The 21,120-nt window shown below is 31.0% G+C and overlaps 1 protein-coding gene across 1 annotated transcript in view; it reads left to right on the top strand.

Annotated features, from left to right (window-relative positions):
* The first annotated feature begins 3,722 nt into the window (after positions 1–3,722).
* Positions 3,723–21,120, top strand: part of LOC127857512 (uncharacterized) — a 240,138-nt gene continuing 222,740 nt past the window's right edge. Inside the window, exon 1 of the mRNA XM_052393912.1 lies at positions 3,723–3,850. The gene's annotated coding sequence lies outside the window, so the exon portion shown is untranslated. The remainder of the gene's footprint in view (positions 3,851–21,120) is intronic.

The following is a 21,120-nucleotide window of genomic DNA, read 5'->3' on the forward strand; positions in this document are numbered from 1 at the left end:
TGTTCAGTTTTTTAGGATTTAAACATACAACAAATAATTTAAAGAAGTGCTAACAGGAGTAAAATAAAGTATTTAGAGTTTGTTCACTGTTTAAAAAACACCTTAACAGTGGTACATTTTATTCGATAAGCAGTCCTCCGGTTGGGCGTCAAAGGAGTGGCGCAGCACCCTAGGTGCTGCCAAGGTCAAACCACGCCATTATGGATACCATCTATGGCATTTAATGATCATTTCATACTTATATAGGAAATGCTTTTTGATGTTTAACATTTAGTTACACTTTCTCAGTGAAATAATTTAATAAATGAAAGACACATTTTAAACATATCGTGCAGTATATAGGTTTCCTGTAAGAAAATCAAAATCAAACTTAGTGAAGTAATCAGACATTTTGATAACTGAGCTTTTCTAAATTTAAATAATATATATGCTTACATTATTTTCTTTCACAATGAATATCAGCTATTTAATAAAAAATGTAAACGTTTTCTACAGGCACTTAACACTATTACGCTTTGAGTTATTAAATGTTATTAAACATTCATATCTTCACGCTTGGGATGCTTTAATGTGGTTCATATTTCATTACATATTAACAACCTTCTACATAAATTTTCACAGTTGCGGACGTATTTGTATTTTTTAATACATGCAATTTGAGTAAAACACAATCTTTTTGCCAGGTTAAAAGTAATATACATAAAATGTGTTGATGTTATAAGGGTATTATTTCGCAAGCGTTATTTACAAGGATTTTCGTTGATTTACACATACATTAAGGAGTAATGTAAATCAAGATAATCTGTCAGGAGAAAAATTTCTTGTCAATTTGATGTAATCATCTCTATTAGCTTTTGGAATAAAAATTTCTATTTGTAACACTCCTTGTATATTATACTTTAAACATACCCGTACTTGTGTATATATCAAGAAGCCTTTACAATCATCTGAAATCATTTAAAAAAAAAATATTTTCTGAAATTGTTTCCATTTATTTTCGTCATTTCATTTTCCTTGATTCCAATATACAGTATTGCATTTTATCGATGCAATCACAGATCTACCAATTAAATGTTTATTGATAGATCTTTGATGGAATGAATTAGGCACACGTTCATTTGATAATAACTTGTTCTGCTCTTTTCATTTCCCATACTTGTTTTGTTCCCGTATCATTTCCGCTTAGAAATCCGTCTTTTAATAGAATTGTAATTAGACTCTGTTCGTTAACACTGTCTTAATCAATACTTTTGCATGAACTTACTGTTAAGGCAATGTAAATACTTTATTTGAATTTACATTAGGTGAGTTATGAATGGCCAAGTTCTTTATAAACAAGATTGAATTATCAAACAATTTGTATTCTATTGAAGAGCAATTCTTACATGAAATCAAGGAAATTGGTGGTATTTTTATATAATGTTTTTGCAACATATTCACTGTTTTGTATTTTTATTACTTATTGTTATTAAAATTTGTAAAACAGCTTTGCATCGTCTTAAAAAAACGATACATAAACTATCGAAGTCGTTACCAGGCAGACGCTGAATTTGCCAGTTAACTATTTTCGCCTATGAATACGTAATGTCATCTGTTATTCTTAGAGCTTATGTGTTAATTTTGACTGCTCTTATTTGACGACAATGCTGTTTTGCAAGAGATCCGATATACATACGTGTTTTGTTCTATCTGGCGCGTTTGTAAAGATGTAGTTTATAAAGTACACACATAGTATATAGCTAGCCAACAGCAAAAGACAAACTAAAAAATAAAATAGTGTATTTTCCTGTTTTACCATATATTCTTTCCAAAATATTAATATATTCCGCTATGGTTTTCAGTGTGATTTTCACGACTAAAATTATACCAACTTAACGGAGAACTGTCCAAAGTAAGCCGTTGTCCAGCATCCGTTTCCGTCTGGTATGTAGTATGAAGGCAATATTTGTCATTAAATATTGATGAAACGTGATTAAAGTGCCTATCTTTATCTTTTCTACCTGGAGTTTAAATATGTTTCCCATGCTTAAAACAATAATTACCAGATCAAATTTTATGAAAACGCCAGAAGAACATCTGCCATTCAATCTTTATAAAACACGATCAGTATGTTTATTTTGGCAATAGCTCGGTTACATTTGAATCTCCATCTTCTGCTTTGTAAATATTGGTAGCAAAATCAAATACTATAAAACATAGTCTGCGATCTGGAGTCAACATTATGACGCACATGGTCATGGTGTAAACATGGTCAGAATGTTTATCTTTACAAGATCTAAATCATTTAGGATATGCGTGACGTGAGTGAACAAACTGAGTCACCAAGTCAAATCCTGAAAAAATTAGATTTTTACCAATCCAGAGGCCAATCGTGATAAAACTTTGTTAGACTGTTCATCATGACAATATTAAAGAGAATTTCGATTAAGTGTTGCGTGCTTCTATAACCTAGGTCCCTAGATAAAATATTAAAAGACTGTTCTGTTCTTATCACTCTTGTGTGAACGTTTGTGACAGATGACAATTGGTCACAATGTTCCTAATATCAACACATATAAGCCAAATTTAAATCTAGGCCAGATGATGTAAAAACTAGGTAACTATGTCAAATCTTAAAACAAATTGTTACTACTCTAGAGGTAACAATGATGACCCAGTTTAAATGAAACTAAATCATAATGTTCATCCTGACAATATTAAGAAATACTATTTTCGAATTGATTTTATCGACAAAACATTTTTTATATTACTAAATCTTAACAATCATACTTTAACACTAACAGAAAACAGAGCAGAATAATAAAACAATCATGAAATGCATCATATTGTCAGTAAATTCACTCATATGAGAAACCGTTAATACATTGTACAGTAAAAAGTATACAGGGGTGGCGGATAACAGCTTTCTTAAACTAACTTTGATGGCCTTATAATGATCATTTAACATGAACAATTCGACAATACTAATAAAATTATTCATTCGACGTGTAAGCAAAAGTCAAAAACCTTATATTTCTTTTACTGTGAAACACGCAGATGAACGAAGAAAGATAGTGTTAGTGTATTAACAAACTTTATTTCTATTATCCGCACGAAAACTATGAAAAAATATGCTTGAAATATTTGTTTACTTATAAATACGTGGTCAACATTTAAAAAAAAACTTATCTGCTCATATGACATGTGTTAATTATGCAAGATCGTAGTTATATTAATATTTAATAAAGAACATATCATAATGATTATGTTTGCGTTTTTATTGTCTTTTAACTTTCCATGTATTAAATACATGTGTACATTTCAAATAAGGTGTGAATAAAAGTTTACATAAACTAGTTTCAAAGCTTCTATTCAAATTGACAATGTTTACAAAGTAAATATGGTATTTTGGTAACTTTCACACCATATACCAATACATTTATCAAAAACTTTATCAAAATTTTGAGAACATTAACCTAGCGTTATTTTCTTACCTCAACAATTTGTTGACATGTACTGAATATGTTTAATAGAAAGATATGTGCGTCTCAATCAAACAGATGCTTATTATCTGTGTAAATATTTGAATATTCGTTGAGCTATGCACTTAAATTTTTTTAAACAATCATACATATATGGTATTTAACATCTCCATACCGCATGGTGCCAGAGTCGCTTCAAATGTTATATTTATTGTCAAAAGGCCAAGTGTCCAACAAATATAGGCCTCTTTCAAAACATCATGAAACTGTAACACGTCGCCAGTTGTTCAGAATGCGGACAAAATAGTGTACACTAATAATTACATGTGTAGTTCAAATGTTTTCAATGACCTAAAAAATCGTATACCGACTAATAACGTGTTTCACTGGTAAGTGTGTTTTTCTGTTTTGTCTTATTATAGTTTATGTATAAATAGTTATATATACCAGAGGTCTTATTTTAGCGATGCGTCTTTATGTATCAACACATATATTGCGAGTCTATTTTACGTTGTAATTAAAGTAACCAAATGACATGTAATATTGTAATTTCTTTTTACCGCAGTTCAAATGATTGAGTACACAAAAACCTACGATAAAAATTGAACACGCTCAGTTAAACTACAAGCTTATCCTTTGTAGTATGTGGATGTCGAAATGAAAACAGTTGTGCTTTTTTAAAAACGTCAATTACATCAAAAGATTGTTTAAGGAGAATATTTACATAATTAACGAAAAAAGTCTTAGAAAAACGTAGACATTTACGCATATAAATTTTATTTTATTGGTATTCGTGTTGAATTCTAGAATGTTCTTCATTAAAAATGTATTGAACTATTGACATGCCTGGTTTTGATTTGTTTTTAAGATTCTGTCTTTAAGACCTAATTTTAATGCGTATAATACAATATTTTATCGTTGTTGAATACAATTATCTTAAGTTTCTAAACCATTTCGTTTCTTCGGAAACACGTTTTACAGCTTAATTAATGTATTTCAAATATAAATTGTCAACGTTTTCAAGCTTTGTATGAAATCTCAAGAAAGAAATTATTGCACTGTTAGATAAACAAAAACAAAACATAAGAGTTTACAAGCAATCGTCCAAATAAAGATGTCGCACTTTATTGTAAATATTGACGTAGCCATGTTACTTAAATGTTTTTTTACAACTTGATCAATGCAACTGTATACACAATTGGTACGTACATTATAACAATTTTATTGCCTGCTCTTTGGCATAAACGCGGCCTTAGTTAACTCGTACAAACAGTAAACTAAAAAATCATGTTCAATATATTTGTTTTTATCTTCAAAATAAAAACGTTTTACTATGTTTGGTTTAATAAGATTCCAACCGGAAGTAAACATGTTTTGCCAGTCCCCAGTGGAAGTTCTTACTTACTACGCACACCGCAAGCTTTCTTAAACAAATACCAGTAGCAACTGACTTCAAAAGCAGTTGTGTGTGTTAATATTCATAATGAAAAAACATAATTGTGTCATTCTTCTTTATCAGCAATTCCACGCTTGTATATTTTCCTTTATAACATTTTTTGTTTAAACTGCATGTTTAACACTTCCTTTCTATTAACATGTTTCATACTCTCAAGCAAGTATTTGCATTTAAAATAGCAATTTACAAGTTGAAGTATCTAAATGAAGTCCTACAATTTTTTCACCAGCTATGAAAGGGATCAACTTTTGAAGTTTCTAGAACAACTCTCATCCAGCGATTTAGTTTGGGAAAATTTCTGTTCATTTTAACTATATCCGGTTAAATGCGTCTGCAACCTTATTTTTTTAAAGTTGCGGATCCGTATGTTTGTATGGTCTTCAATAGTGCAAATTGTTTGACAGTCTTGAGCTGCTTTCTAAGTTATATATGTAAACAAATACCGTATAATATTTTACTTTCAATGGTATTATGTAAATGACTGTCTCTCGTCTATATGCAAAGCACATGATTAGCAAATCGTAAAATAAATACATACGTTAATGATTCACATGTATGCGGGTGTAAGCTATATAAGTAAAATGTACTGGTTTGCGTTATACTATTTATTTATTTGTTCACATGAAGCATATTAAGTTGCCAGTTTTAAAATTGCCAATTTAATATATCGTCATTTTATTCGACCGCGTAATAGGACTATTTTTATGATGATTGTGTTCTATGCATGCACATAACCATTAGATTAAAGGAGGCTAATTGTTCATTATTGCGTTCAGTTCAAAAGTGTATTTAGAAGATATCCTTGTATTTTTGTTCTTGGCCACGGCTTAAAAAAAAGACAAATACACATGATAAATCCTCGAATCATCGAATTGGAGCAGTATATCTAACGCATTGGGGGATGAACAGTTTTAGGGTTAGCCGAATCTCACAGTTATCGGTACTCAGCAAATTCAGTCAGATTTCATTGTCATCATGTCATTTAATTTCTGCAAAACAATATTGCAATTAATTTAAGTTAAAATCACAGACCAAAACTTAAAACCGGTATGCACGATTTTTATATCTGTTAAATTGTAATATATTGATAAAATATGTTACAATAACACAAAATAGGCAAGAAAAATTAAACATTGAAGACGAATTTCATAAAATGCAGCAAAGACAAATTAACGACCCGAGCCGATTGTGATGATGATATTTCGTACATATTTTTCTACAATAACCGAAGCATTCGTCTTTTTATTAGGATCGGAGTAAGTGTTCGTGTGTAGTATGAATAGATATCGTTGCAGGAAATTAAAATGATCCGTAAAACTAAATTTAGATTTACATCGTACATGTATGATATACATGCTGGCGAATTCGACTGTACATACATGTTCGATTTCAGAATTAAATATATGGCTTATTTCGCATTTTTCGACACATGTTCTTCTTAACTTCTATTTTAATTTATATTGAACTATATGTATAATAAGTTTTTTCCACAATTTATATAAATTCATAAATATTTGACAAAATTGTGCATACCCTGTTTAGTTGTAAATGTTTAAGAAATTACTTGATTTATTAACGACCTCTGGATTGAACTGTTAAAAACGTTTAACACTGTTTTTATATAACATACAGTTTCTGTCAACTACATATTGCATCTCAAATATAAAAATGCATTATTTCGAGAAACATCCATGTTAGCATATATAAGTATTACATTTAAAGTATGTGTTCAAAGGCCTGTATTAACGAAAACATAAAAGCTGAGTTCAACGCATCAAATCAATCAATGCAAAACATTTGTGATCTCGATGCATTAAAAACAATGCTATACTTTACTTTTAGCCCAAAATATATCATTAAAATTAAAAGCGAAACTTCAGCTGCACTATCGAAGCACACACCTGTAAATCTTATAGGCCTATCTCCTCGCATCGCATTTCAAAATAAGTAGCAAAAAAGAGAAAATAAATTTTAAGAATGTGTTTCCCGTTTTTAATTTGACGTTCAATTTTAAATTTAACAAATGTTTTCAATGACAAATGTTGAGTTGTTTTTAATGAATTATAATTGGCGCCCAGCGCCTTTACGTATGCAACTCGATCACGTCGTAAATGCACAGTGAGAAATAACAGGAATACGTGAGTTGTGACCTGTTTGCTTGTCAAGACTTGTTATGCTGTGTTGGAGAATGAAATGAGGTATTTACTTGTACACATTTCAACTCAGTCTGCGACATTGAACTATTCCAGGCATTGCTAGAACGGATATGCTGTTATTACATAATACAGTGCTAAATAATTAAATTAACACAACATTATAGACCACAATACATAACGAGATCGTAAGGTGGAAACACCTTAGCAAATAATAAAGCAAGGTAAATCATTATTTGCCTTCTTATAAACGCTACTTAAAGAATAAACATATGCATGCTATGTACTGTTTTATGTCATGCATTTTATGAATTGATTTATGTTTATAAAAAGCGTGGTTCTGTGTCCAGAAATACGAATACAATCGCATTTCGAATTGACTCAACAATGGTCGTTCAGACTGCTATGCGAAATCATCTGCTGTTGAATTAAAAGATATTGCACATGGTCATCCATTGTAAAGTTCTTATTCAAGAAGTATTGCATTGACATATAACCGCCTTACAACTTGCATGTGATTTTAACACAATCTGTCGTCGGAAATTAGAATCCTTAAAAGCAAATCTCACTAAGTGTGCGATTGTATTTGTAAAATAATATGTTTTGTTTTCTACCAGACAAAGTTTAATTTGTTTTCTTTCCAGTGAGACATTGCTCATTTACTTTCCCTCGTTTGTATTCAAGACACGTCGCTATCTGTTTGCGCTGCTTGACAGAGTGAGGACCAGTCTCAGCATACAAATGAGCTCTTGTACTTTATCTGAACTAGGAGAGAATGCAACAATGTTTTTGCGCAAATAAAAATACTATTTATTACTTTTAACCTAGTTAAATATTGGCATGTTATGAGTAAATTGCTGATTACTGTGCACTTAAATTAGATCGATCGTTTAGTATTTATTCATTGCGATTTCATCCGTATTAATACAAGTGATCTTATGCGTGGTTTGGTAGGATTATAATACATATACCAATAGTATTATATTCTTCAATAATCCGTCTTTTGGTTTGTAATGTCTGGTTTGGTTTGTACTGTTAAACAATATTACTATTTATTTGATATAGTGTATTTTTTGTTCCGAAAACGAATAAAAACAGATAAAACGATGATTTGTAGTTTAACATGATTTGATTCACGTACTGGGTTCTTGATCTTGTATATATTAGGATTTTCAATTTGTTTTATTTTATGACCTTTGTCGGCATTAAACCATACGAAATCAAGCTTATATTGTTAAATTTACGTTGGTCTTCAAAAAATAAAACTTGAAATAAAAGTTATGTTATTGTCAGTTTTGTGAAAATATAGCAAAATGAAATGGACGAAAAACACAACTTTAAAGCAAATCTAGTTATTGATTGCATTGATGCAAATGATGGTGTATGCTATAATACGGTACATCTGCGAGTTTAAAGACGCCTACAGATCGAAAAACCGGAACAATAGGTTATACAATTGGCATTAATTTCATAAAATGTGTTGGGCATTACACTATTCATGTAAAATGCCATGTAAAATGTATTGTGTAGTTCAGTCATTTCAATATTATTTATATTGAGTAATTTTGTTTATACCGAGACTTTAAGGTAGCGCACCTCTAAATGGCACATATCCAAATATAATCTAATTAATTATTTTCTTAATCAGCATCATTTCACTGAACTACATGCGAATTTGTAGGTAGGCTTTCCATGCTTTTTAAAAAAATATACCGATTTTTTCAAAACCACCCCCACGCTCGGCTTTTGTCCAGTTTATTTTCACCCCTGGGGTATATAAAAGTTCCATAATTCATTCAAATTTCCAAATATGGGCATGCAGTTGGTGTGTACAGATGCTGTAAAGGTGTTTAAAGTTTAAACAAGATGAAATAAGTATTCTTTTACAGACATTTATTTTTTACAAATTTTTATCTATGGAAGAGCGCCATGAAATGTAAGTGATTTCAGCCAAGTAAAAATTGGGTCGGCTAAAAACAAAGTGTCATAAAATTCAAAATAGTATCATTTAAGTCATATTTTAAACTTAGTTTTTATAGAAACACTATATACAGCAAAAATACCAAGAACTAGACAGATTTACCGTTTACTTTTTGAAATAAAAATAAAAATGCAACATGCATTGTTCGTATTTTCAACAGTAAATCACCCAATTTCGCCATAACGTTGTTTTAATTTTAATAATTGAAGAATGTGCATAAAAATTGCAACATATTTAACAATAAATATAGCTTATATGCCATATTAAATCAAATTACATTAGAAAATAAATAAAACGCGTCGCAAAAAAGTATACGTCGTCGGCAGGATTCGAACCTGCGCGGGAATATCCCAAAAGATTTCTAGTCTATCGCCTTAACCACTAGGCTACGGCACCTAATAGTAGGCTCTTCAACCTTCGAAGAAATCGCGGGAAATCATTAGAGGTGCGCTACCTTAACTGATAATGTTACTAAATAAATGGAATGTTGTAATTTATTTATCAAGCGCATTAGCTGTTAGAATATTTGAAAGCATTTTGACGATCGAATAAAATTGTACATGTATTTTAATCTAATCAAGTTATACAGAAACCGTAGTGCCGGGCTATGTTTGCACCGACAATTCTACTTTCGTTATCAGAACATACACTTATAGTTGTATATATGATGAGGTATTCAATAATGGCAATTTGTTTAAACCTTGCTACAAGTACTGTACTAAATGCACCACATCATATAAATCGTTTTGTATGCGTGGTTACACGGTTTCGTATACCAGATTTCAAGATAAGTGTTTGCATATAATGTGTACATAATATAACAGTCCGTATTGTATTGATATTGCAACACAGACCTGAACCTTGGTGTTTGATCGAACCATTTATGTCGTTTGTGATGCTTTCATGTTGACATTTGTATTCTTCAGATCGTTTGGTATTGAATATATTGTTAACATACATATTATTTATAAACGATATTTAACACATGCATTAAATTGTCAGTTTTCTTTACATTTAACATAATCATTCAAATAAATTAGGTTTACAAGAAAAAAGCCACGCATTTTAACAATTAGTAATGTTCTATTACTACAAATTATAAGTGAGTATTTTCAAATCTGGCATTCGTCTGCAGTTTTACAAATCATGTTTGTGTATTAACAGAACGATTTGGTGTTTTACCTTATACGAACAAATGGTTGTTTCAGCCATTTTCATTCAGTTTATTTTCAAAAGTATGTTCATGCCAATATATATTGCAGAATAAAGATTTTTTTTTTCATGACGAGGGCAAAATATCACGAATTTTCTCAAAAAGCAACCATAAAAATCAAGCGATACTTTTGATTTTGTTTACCGAATGCCTTCAAAAACGAGATACCGTAGCATGTATTTTCGGTTATATACATATATCGTTAATACAATTTCTTTATCGCATCATAATTATTATAAGTGTTGATTTTCTTGACGATGTATAATAGTGTTAAATGTGTTTGAGCACTGAATAATAATTCGATTTTTTTTTCAAAAAATATTATGTAAGGTTCAGAAGCCATACACGCATACAACAAGCGTTTTACCAGTTACATTTTTATATTCTCCATAGGTTCATTACCTGATTATACCCTTAACATAAAGACAATACTAGCACTGACTGAAAATGTACTATACATGATTGCATAGCACTGTACATCTAAATCGATGCAACGTTAACATTTTGTTTAAATATTTGCCTATTTGTCATACAGGTCGTGATTTGACCATAAATTGCTTAAAGCAATCGCATTTGAGTGTTACTGTACATAACCCCTTGCGCCAAAGCCGATTCAAATGATAAATGCGTTTACTTTAAGTCAAGTATTGAACAAATATTAAGTTTTCTTCAGTGTATCACGAAATATGTAATATTTCATATATCTCAAGTGTTGAAATGCACAATAACGATGATCTGATTTACAAAAAAAACACTGTTGTTTTACAGCAAAAAAAAATCGGTTGAGTACGCGTTTACATGCCATTTCGTTACCCATAAAACCATATAACATATTTTAACAGTTTGTCATTTATTATCAGTGCATTTCTACCAGGGCTGTATTTCAGTTCGATTAAATTGGTGAACATTTTTAATTTATGAAATGCACGCGCCGACACTGTATGATCTCTCTTTTTAAACATTTTGATATGGAATGGAAACAGTAGTATTTAGTGTTTATATTTGAATTATATACAGATCGACAGCATGAGGTGAATATTGGCGAGCTATATGCATTCTGTAACAATAAAGCAAATACTGGAGATTATTATTTGCTAGAAATAAAATAGCCACATTGAAAGTAATATTAGTTATTGTTTGAAACAAACGGGTTTCCAGAAGACATGTCTGATTGCTTCCCTTACTTCAGTTTTATAAATGTGTGTGCGGTGCATACAATTCTTCGAATATTTATATTGTTTTAGATCCAATTTTCATATTTGTATTCCTTTTGTTGTTGAAGATGTATGTTTTAAAATCATGCCCAATTTTTCCTGTTGTGAAAAACGTCAATAAATATAAAGTATGTATTTTAGACATTCAGCGACACAAACAAATATTCTGAAAATTATTTGGTCACACCTGCTTTTGTTTTATTAAACGTTAAATGATCCGTTCATGCCGATATTTAAATAACAAATAATTAAGTATCAATTACATGAACATATTTTGATTTACATGTTTTCGAATAAATATCAAGATTCACTAAAGTAAGTTGCATATATAACAACCAGGCAGTCCCCATAAGTGTAACGCGTATAACTTTAGGGCACTATTCTGTTATTGAGAACGTTATAATAAGAAAAAATAGATGACTGTACAATACTCGTAAAGAAGTTAAATATGTTTCAAACTTTAGTTGGTTGATGTACGGCATTTCTACGCCACCATACATTTTGTATTTATTTAAGTAAAAACTCACGAATAAGTACAATATGTAAGTATTTTTTTTTGTAATCAATGATTTTTCAACCCATTTTAATTAAATGGCCTACTAACTATCGCGTTATAGATTTACCTCAAGGTTATAAACAATTGTAAACTGTCTATGTGTTCATCAATGGAATAATTTACGTCAGATTTTCAGACGTTTAGAAAAATGTTTTTTTTCCTTTTAGAGATTTGTTGCATGTTATTTCCTTCTTGTTTAGCAAGAAAAGTATAAAACGCGTTTGTGGCTTTTCTGAATGGCATCGTGTATAGGCACACCCATTAGCAATTGAACTTTATTTGAACTAAGAAGTGATTCTGAGAAGGAAATGAACACATGTAACTGAGATAGTACAAACGAGATTGACCGGGAATTATCTGTAGAGTACCGTGATAGAATTACACAGAAATTGCAAAATAATATAATTATAAATCAATCATATGGATATTATTTTGTTTTCGATTATCATGTGTTTACATTAATAGTTTCCATGATAACAATATATATTCAAGTATTATATTTCATTACTGTATGTAACACGCGCTTACCATGCTACAAAGTATATTGTAGCCCTGTCTTCAAAGGTCGGAGATAAATATTAAATAACATGTGACTAAAATGTTCAAACTCATATACAGAATATCACACTTATGAATCCTTGACAATACAATGTGGCTTCAATTGTACGCGATGTACAGCCGGCGAGTTTGTATTGTTCTTTCAAAGAGTTGTCAATGCACAAGTTCACAGCGGAATTTTCTAACAAAGCGACATTTTTGTGTGCATATTACCATAAAACGGATATTCAATATATTATAGGCAAATCCATGTTTTGGTACTCTATTTTAAAACGCTATTTCGTATTTCATTTTTTTATCGAAACTCATTTCGTATATGTTATATATTTCAAGGAATGAATACTTAAAAACCTATGAGGTGAATTTGGTAGATCTGATTTATTAAACGAAACATAACGCATTTCTACGTAAGGTATAAATACAAAATTAAATTGATAAGACAAAATGCTTTAAGTAAAGTTCCTTGCAAGTCTACATATCATATGTTAAAACTTTATATTTAAAATATATGTGGTTTACATTCAACAAGGAATATATTTTTAAGATATTCGGCCTATGTTCAATTATATTCCATTCCGATAACCTCTACTTATTCATATTTCGGTGTTTTTTTTTGTTCTGATTTGTTTCCCGTGTTGCCAAGTGGATACATTTACAATTTGCGTGAATAAGTATATGGTAAGTGTGCCCTTCAAACCGAGTTTAAGATTCAATGTCAATTAATTATGTGACATGTAATTATGTTAATTGCAGTACTAACAAATTTCAGCTTTATATGCATACTAGTAGCTATATGGATGCAAACTGATATAATAATGCATTCAGTTAATACATTAGACGCCATTAAATACATTTCTATGTAATCCGTGTTGAGCATACGCGCAAAAAGGGATTTTAGCATGTGCCATCTTTGCAAATATATGGACAGATTGTTATGAGAACATAAGTTTATTAGAACTGTTAATTAAACAATTAAAGTTCTTTTATTTTTTGACACAATTTTCAAGTTTTGTTATTGGTATTGCAATTTTAAACCCACAATGTTTGTCACGTACCGTTCACATTTGGTGATCCTAGTTTTATGATTTTGTATTTTTTTCTGTATACCCTTTGTTCTGTTTAGGATTTTAAATTCAAGTGGCAATGTGTTGATGGTTTAGCTCATCCCGTCTAATCCAAGTTAAGTTTTATGTTATTTCAGGCCGTTATAAGTCACATACAAGGTACAAATTACCCAGACTTTATATTGCGTCTATATACACGCATCACGGATTGGTAAAAATAGGCTAACATTTTCATAATCAGTTAAATTACTCATATGATGTATTAATTAACTCAAATCAATTATTCTAACCACGTCAAATACATGATTATTACTAATATCAATAATATATGTTTCCCCAGTTGCTTGAGTTACGAAATATCTTTATACAAAAAATATTAGAATTCGTACGTTTTATAAATGTATCCGGTATTTTCAATAACTTTGTATCAAACGTTTTTGTTATTGAACATGCTTCATTATGCAAGCGCACTTGCTTTTCCGGATATGAAACGGAAGACATCTAAACTGTCGTAAAAGCCCGTCGAACGCTCGAATGCCCTAAGTCACGTAAACAGAGGTCTGAGAGGGCATTTAAGTCATCGAAGAAAAGAAGTTCTGAAGCATCATTCCTTGATATTCACTTTTTTACATGAAAACGGTTTATGCTGATATTCAAGGTAAAACCCAGTTATCGTTATTGTGAAAGCGTCATGTTAATTTTAAGTTGTCAAAAAGACTTTTAATGTTAAAAAGACAATGATTTACAAATGATTAAAACGCATCCATCTAAAATGAAAAGTAATACATCAAACAAGATAAAGAAAATTTAATTGAACATATTGTGCATTATACACAAAGGTCACGAACACAAGTCACTTTACATCATAGATGATAAGTTAATTTACATTTAAGTAAACGTATCAAAGATGAAAGGTGTTAATTTGAAATATTTTATAACACTATATTTTAAACAAATATATGGTTCGTCTTAAAAAAAGCAATCTCAGCGGTTTATTATATACATCATGTTAACATACCAAAAAGGCTTATCGATATTTATTAAGACCATGAAGGTGACACAACACACGCACACGTACGTGGTTTGAAGGGATATTTATCACAGAAGGGGTTCCCATGTACGCAATTCGCAATGCTCTGCCATTGATGAAAACCAAATGACATTTTTGTTGTATACATCTTACAAACTTATGGTTCTTGCAAATATTATCTTATTGAAAAGATACTGCACGACAAACTGATCAGGGGGAATTCATATGCTCTAGAACAGACACCAAGTAATAGTTTCACGATTTGCTCAATAAGCCACATGTCTTCGTTGAAAGACAGTTTTCAACTAAACATCAATATAGTCCATATTAAAATGCACAAGCTGCGCTTTAATTTTTGTTTTCCTTAACGCACAAATACTACACCAGTAATATAAACAGTGTTTACCCGTAAAAAAGCATTGTCCACAATCTAACAATTCAACCAAAATAACTGAGCCCACACGTGATGATATAGCGTAATAAATCTATATTTTAATCACACCGTACGAAGAACCGATATTAGAAGCCATAAACCTAATAATCCTTTGTTGATGTAAGCAAATATATGCTGCATTTTCTATAATGAAGCCACTATGTCGAGAATTTTGAACTTTTATAATTATAAGACTTTCTGTGTTGGCGTTCGATGTAAGTGGCTAGAAAAGTGTGAGACGTGGTTAACATTAAACATAAGTGTACATTCCATAACATTTAGTAATGCATATATAGTTTTGTGTCATTATTTCGTACACATCTTGCAAGTCAACTTAATCAGTTCAGATTCAAATTTATTTGGAAATGAATTAGTTATCAGATATGAAACGGCCTCGGGAAAATACAATAATCGTGATTTATGTTATATTTTACTGTACACGTGCGTCAATACTGTGTATTATAAGAGAAAGTGTTCATGTACATCTAATTTCTCGAACGTCACGTAAGAAGACAACGGATTTGTGTACGGTTTTTCTTGGATATTTTTTTTTTATCCCGACGTCTACAATCTTCAAACAAAAAAATAACGATGGAAGCAAAAAAACCGTAGAGCCTAAATTGCGTAATCATTTAAAAGAAATATCAATATAAAGTTGCTTACCGGGTGAAAATATTCGCTACTCCTTCACAAAAAACACGAAGAAGACGCCATATTGGGAGTGAGTTCCAACAAACCTCACTTACATCCAGAAAGCTCCAGTTTACCAATTCCCCCCTATATGCCATTATACGCACATCACCATTATTATGCTTTCGCAGTAAAATATAATGTTTATAAAACATCAGAATATGATAATTAACTGATGCAATAATATGAAAATGATTAAGCCAATACATGTGATTATTTAATTAACTATACATATAATTTTCATCCTAATTACAACAGCCCCGCTGATAATACGGACTTGACAGAAGTAGGTTAATTGTGAAATAACTCTTGGTCAAGAGATTTACTATTCAAAGAACTGTAATTGCACAATGCATGTAAGTATTTCATTACTATAGTCAGAAACATTTTGCTGAACCGCTATTATCTGAACTCTAATTTAGATTGGCATTTTATATAATCTTTAAAGAAAGTCTCTTTTGAGTGAAGCTCTATAATTGTGTTGAGATAGGCATGCCATTTATCCCCTGCAACATGCTGAATAAAGACATTTCAATTATAGTCAGACCAATTTATTTGCAATAAACAAGCTGAGCTGTTATCAAATATTCCAAAAGCATATCTTCTTCTAAAACATTACAATACATGTCGTCGATACATTTTGTATTATACTGAATTGAGCTGTGTAAGACTTATATATTACTACTGAATGAAATGGTATCAAAGTCGGGTTCAGAAATACATGGTTGTTCATGTTATCATAACATCCAAGTCGAAAATTGTCGCTTAATGCTGGCAAGCAAAATTACAATTCGAATCACTAAACTTTCGTATTGATTTGCTTGGTGATTCAAGCCTTCTAATAATTACTTTTAACGATTTCAGTATTTAGTTTAATGGCAACATTCATGATCACTGATCGCAAACACAATGCTTTTCCACTCGCTTTATTTTCAAGCAATGTAAATAAACGCTGCATCTTCATGTAGTGATGAATGTATCAGCATATAAATATGATACTTCTTATTATTTGAAAAAAAGCAGACCATTTGATAATGTGAACTCATTTGACCTAATAAGCATGCAACTATAATGACTTACCTAAATTCCTAACTTTTTCAGACTTCATTTAATATGTGACCTACGATAGAAATAAAACGGATTATAACGCATTTTCTTTCTCGATTCGTGTTTGATCGAATTTCAATAAGTGCACATTGATAGTATTATAATGTCCCTTGTTAAAAGTGTTATGTGTCAAGTTGCAATTGCGTGTTTGCAATTGTCAAACATTTAAAGCGTTTGCTGTCACCAACAAAGTAAATCATACGTCAATTGTAATATTAACGCTGTTGACACTCCCATAGACAACCCTAGCTATCATCATGAATCGCAAATTACATGGATTATATAACTTTACAAACAAAGATCCGATCCATTGCAAACACAATATTGTTGACTTAAGTAGCGATTGTCCGTGTCAATTCATCAATTGAAACCCCGTTCTAACGTTGCAAATAAGATTATAACATTGATATTACATGATGTTATGTTTGCAAGTAGGATTTGACGGGGTACATCCAATGTTCTTCTATTTACTTCGTTCATTTGGAAATTGGTATTGGAAATCTGAACTCTGTGGTGGAAATAGAACTAAAGATTTCTGTAAAGTGACTATATATTGTTCAGCTGTGTTCGTTTCCTATCGAGTTTAAAAGATTGTTTTGTGATGTATTCAAATACTGGATCTATTGATATCATCAAACCTGGTAAGTTATCTTTCAGTTGAAAACACACATGTGTAAATGTATTGAGAAAAAGGAATATAAAATATTGGATAAATATTCTTGTGCTGAAACTATTAAAATATTAAGTCTCAGAAACACAATATCAGCTGTATATTTTATTGACGTATAAGAAGGTTAGAATGGAATTGTAATAAAATGAAATCAAATTAATTTCAATATGTCGTTAATGGTTAAATGCAATATATGTGTACTCCAAAAGGATGCTGCGAGAAAACGGAACAAGAATCACATGATTTTTCAATTCAGCCCATACAAAAAAAACAACAAAGAAAGACGAATTTCTTGCATACAATCATACAAACAAAAGATATTATACGATTATAAAAATACTACAGTTTCGGGTCATGTATTTGCATAGTGTATTTGTTCATTCTATTGTAAATATTCACAGTCTCATAAAACGGAAATACTTTTTTTTCCGAAAAGTGTGCGGTTTTAATTACCAACAAATGTTATGTTAGCTTCAAGAAAACGTACCTCAATAGAGGATATTAATATGAGTGTTCACTTTATGTCAAAGCATACAAATCTACAACAAATCTTGTTTGACAAAATGTATTAATAGTTAATCTTTATTTGTGGTTACTTACGCGCAAAGCCAGTGCAATGTTACTTTTGCCTTAAAAATCCGCATATGCCCGTCACCGTTTTAATTAAAACAGATAATTTTATCGCATACTTGACCATGTATGTAGTCTAAAATGCTACCGTGCTGCTCCTAAACGACATTTAGTATATTAATAACGATAGACACGCAATTTCTTATAGAAATGTGACTGTTTGCAAGACAGACAGCTCGGACAAATACTATTCTACGAAAGCAGCAGCAACAACAAAATCAACATCAATAGCGTCTAATACGTCTTCTACAACAACAACAACAACAGCAACACCAACACTTTCTATAACTATAACAGCTGCTTCTGCTACTACTACCACTAATACGTCTGCTACTTCGGCGGCGTTAAATACAGCAATCAATGCATTACAAAGAGGATCATTACATACTATTGAAGAAGAAATATAAAATATAAAATTAATTACAGTATTTTTTACATTAAAAAACTAAACTGATTGTGGAAAAATGTTTCAACGGCTAAGATTTGTGTAAGCGTTACTTAAATGCAATAAATTTCATTACTATGGTATTTTACCGTGCAAGTTAAATTCAACTGTTAAAAATGCATGCCGCCCGTTCGAGAAAGTTTAATGCATGATGTTTTTATCCAACGTTTAATGTAAAAATAAACCGCAATATTGATCTACAGTACAATGCGGTATTCAACAAATGTTAACAGAAAGTAATTAAAACATTAATAATAATGGTATTTAAACAGTTACACTATAGTTCTCTTTGTGTTGCTTATTTTTATTAAAATGCTACTATTTAAATTCTGCAGAGTGTGGTCCTACTTACAATTAGTACTTCTTGAATGAAAGATCTTGCTAGACCCATTATTGTTGCAAGCTATTTTTGTAAGTCATTAATGTTCTGCAGTGACCACAATACACGTGTTTGTACATCATCCATTTAAGTTTCTTAGTATGAGTGTTTCACACATGGAATTAGCTTGCAAAGATTCTCAGAGATGTATAGCACCTTATATCTGATCTTTTTTTCATACTATTTAAATTACGCCAAATGGCTTACGTACTGTGTGTTTTATTTATGCTATAGTGACAAAATAAAGTTATGTGTTAAATATAACGAAGTGAAACTCCAGCTGCTGGAGCAGTATTGAATTCTCATTATATACAATTAGTTGGTCCTTTTTTTAAGGCAAGTGACCAATTGCCAAAACAGTACAAAACTGCACAAAACAGCACAATACAAAACAACATACATAACACATAAAAGAATAAAGCTGGGGTCACCGCCTCGGAACGGTCAATGCAAAGGATTGGAGGTTTAACCGGTTTAAAAGCGCTAAACTTCACACTTTGCCCAGCAATATTCATGATACATTTAAGTGTAATAAAATTTAACCTCATATCATTGCAACTCAAATTAAACAATAATGAAAGGAAATTAAAACGCATTCAATTTAATTGCCATGTAATTACTCAATGGAAGGAAAGAGACCAGAGCAACAGACTTACAACTTTTTGAGGAACGAATTGTATGTAACTTGGAACATTAAACTGAGTTGTGAATGTAATTCCAATAAAGGTATGCAAAATGTTGCGATAACTATTGAATTAATTGAAGTGTACAATTATAGCACATATAATACAATGGAATACTTTACATCGCCTAGATCGATTTAGAGCGTTAATGTATTAACAGCTATTATTTTTTCGTGTTAAACATAAAAGAAATGTTTATTATACCTAATTTTGAGGCTTGGTCGTGTCATTCGTAACAAATTGATGCAATTATACATCGCTTATTCAGAATCGTTGGTACTTTATACCGCAAATATAAAGTATTACATTGTTTCTGTTGTGTATTTATTGATTCTGATTATGATTATAATTGTCTACTCATTTATTTTATCCAATCAGCTGACTTCATTCCTACCACACGACCGCACAATATTCTTTCGTTTCGCCTTTCGAATATCGAATGTCATTTTATTTATCATTTTGACTATTACCATCCTAAAAATTCACTCGGATGCGTTATATTTTGAATTATGATGACACATGACAAGGAAAACGATATAAAACATCAAAATATCAGCCATATTAACTTAACATTGCATTTAATATAGATATTGCGCATCAATGTTAGCCCAAAGATCTAAGCACACGTTCGAAAGCTTTATGTTGTGTAGTTTGTGGTTTCTCTTATAACGGACTCAAAAGTACGATGCAGTGTAAAAATATTACATATTACATAATTTTGAATAACATAGGATATTTAGTATGTGTATATACCTAACATATATAATTTATGTTTTAAATAACATCACATAGATGTATCTGCAAATTTTGTTACAATATTCATATAAAGTACAGAACGCAATATTGCTGATAGATTGGACGCAGGCATTATCTGTGTATGCTGTAGTTTTTTTCTGGCATTTTATTTGTTCGCGCTATATATAATTTATGTTTTAAATAACATCACATAGATGTATCTGCAAATTTTGTTACAATATTCATATAAAGTACAGAACGCAATATTGCTGATAGATTGGACGCAGGCATTATCTGTGTATGCTGTAGTTTTTTTCTGGCATTTTATTTGTTCGCGCTAGCGGACAACTGATGTTAAGAGGTTTGCAAGAAAGTCTGCTTTTAACTACGCTAAGAACGATAACCACCGCATCTGCCTGTTCTATACTTCTCCACTGGTACACTTTAGACAGGGTGTGTGTGTATGTAGTCAATAGTGTTTAACAGCTTGTGCGACGACATTGGCAAGTATGTCAATGAAATATGTGCATATTGGCTGCGTTTACGGAAAACGGGGCTTACTGCATGTCAAATAAGTGGTGTCCTGTGCACACTGATTAGCCTGTGCAGTGCGCACAAGCTAATCAAGGACGACACTTTCTGATTTTATGGTGTTATTCGTT

The sequence above is a fragment of the Dreissena polymorpha genome, chromosome 14 (genome assembly GCF_020536995.1).
Source record: "Dreissena polymorpha isolate Duluth1 chromosome 14, UMN_Dpol_1.0, whole genome shotgun sequence".
In the NCBI taxonomy this organism is placed as follows: domain Eukaryota; kingdom Metazoa; phylum Mollusca; class Bivalvia; order Myida; family Dreissenidae; genus Dreissena; species Dreissena polymorpha.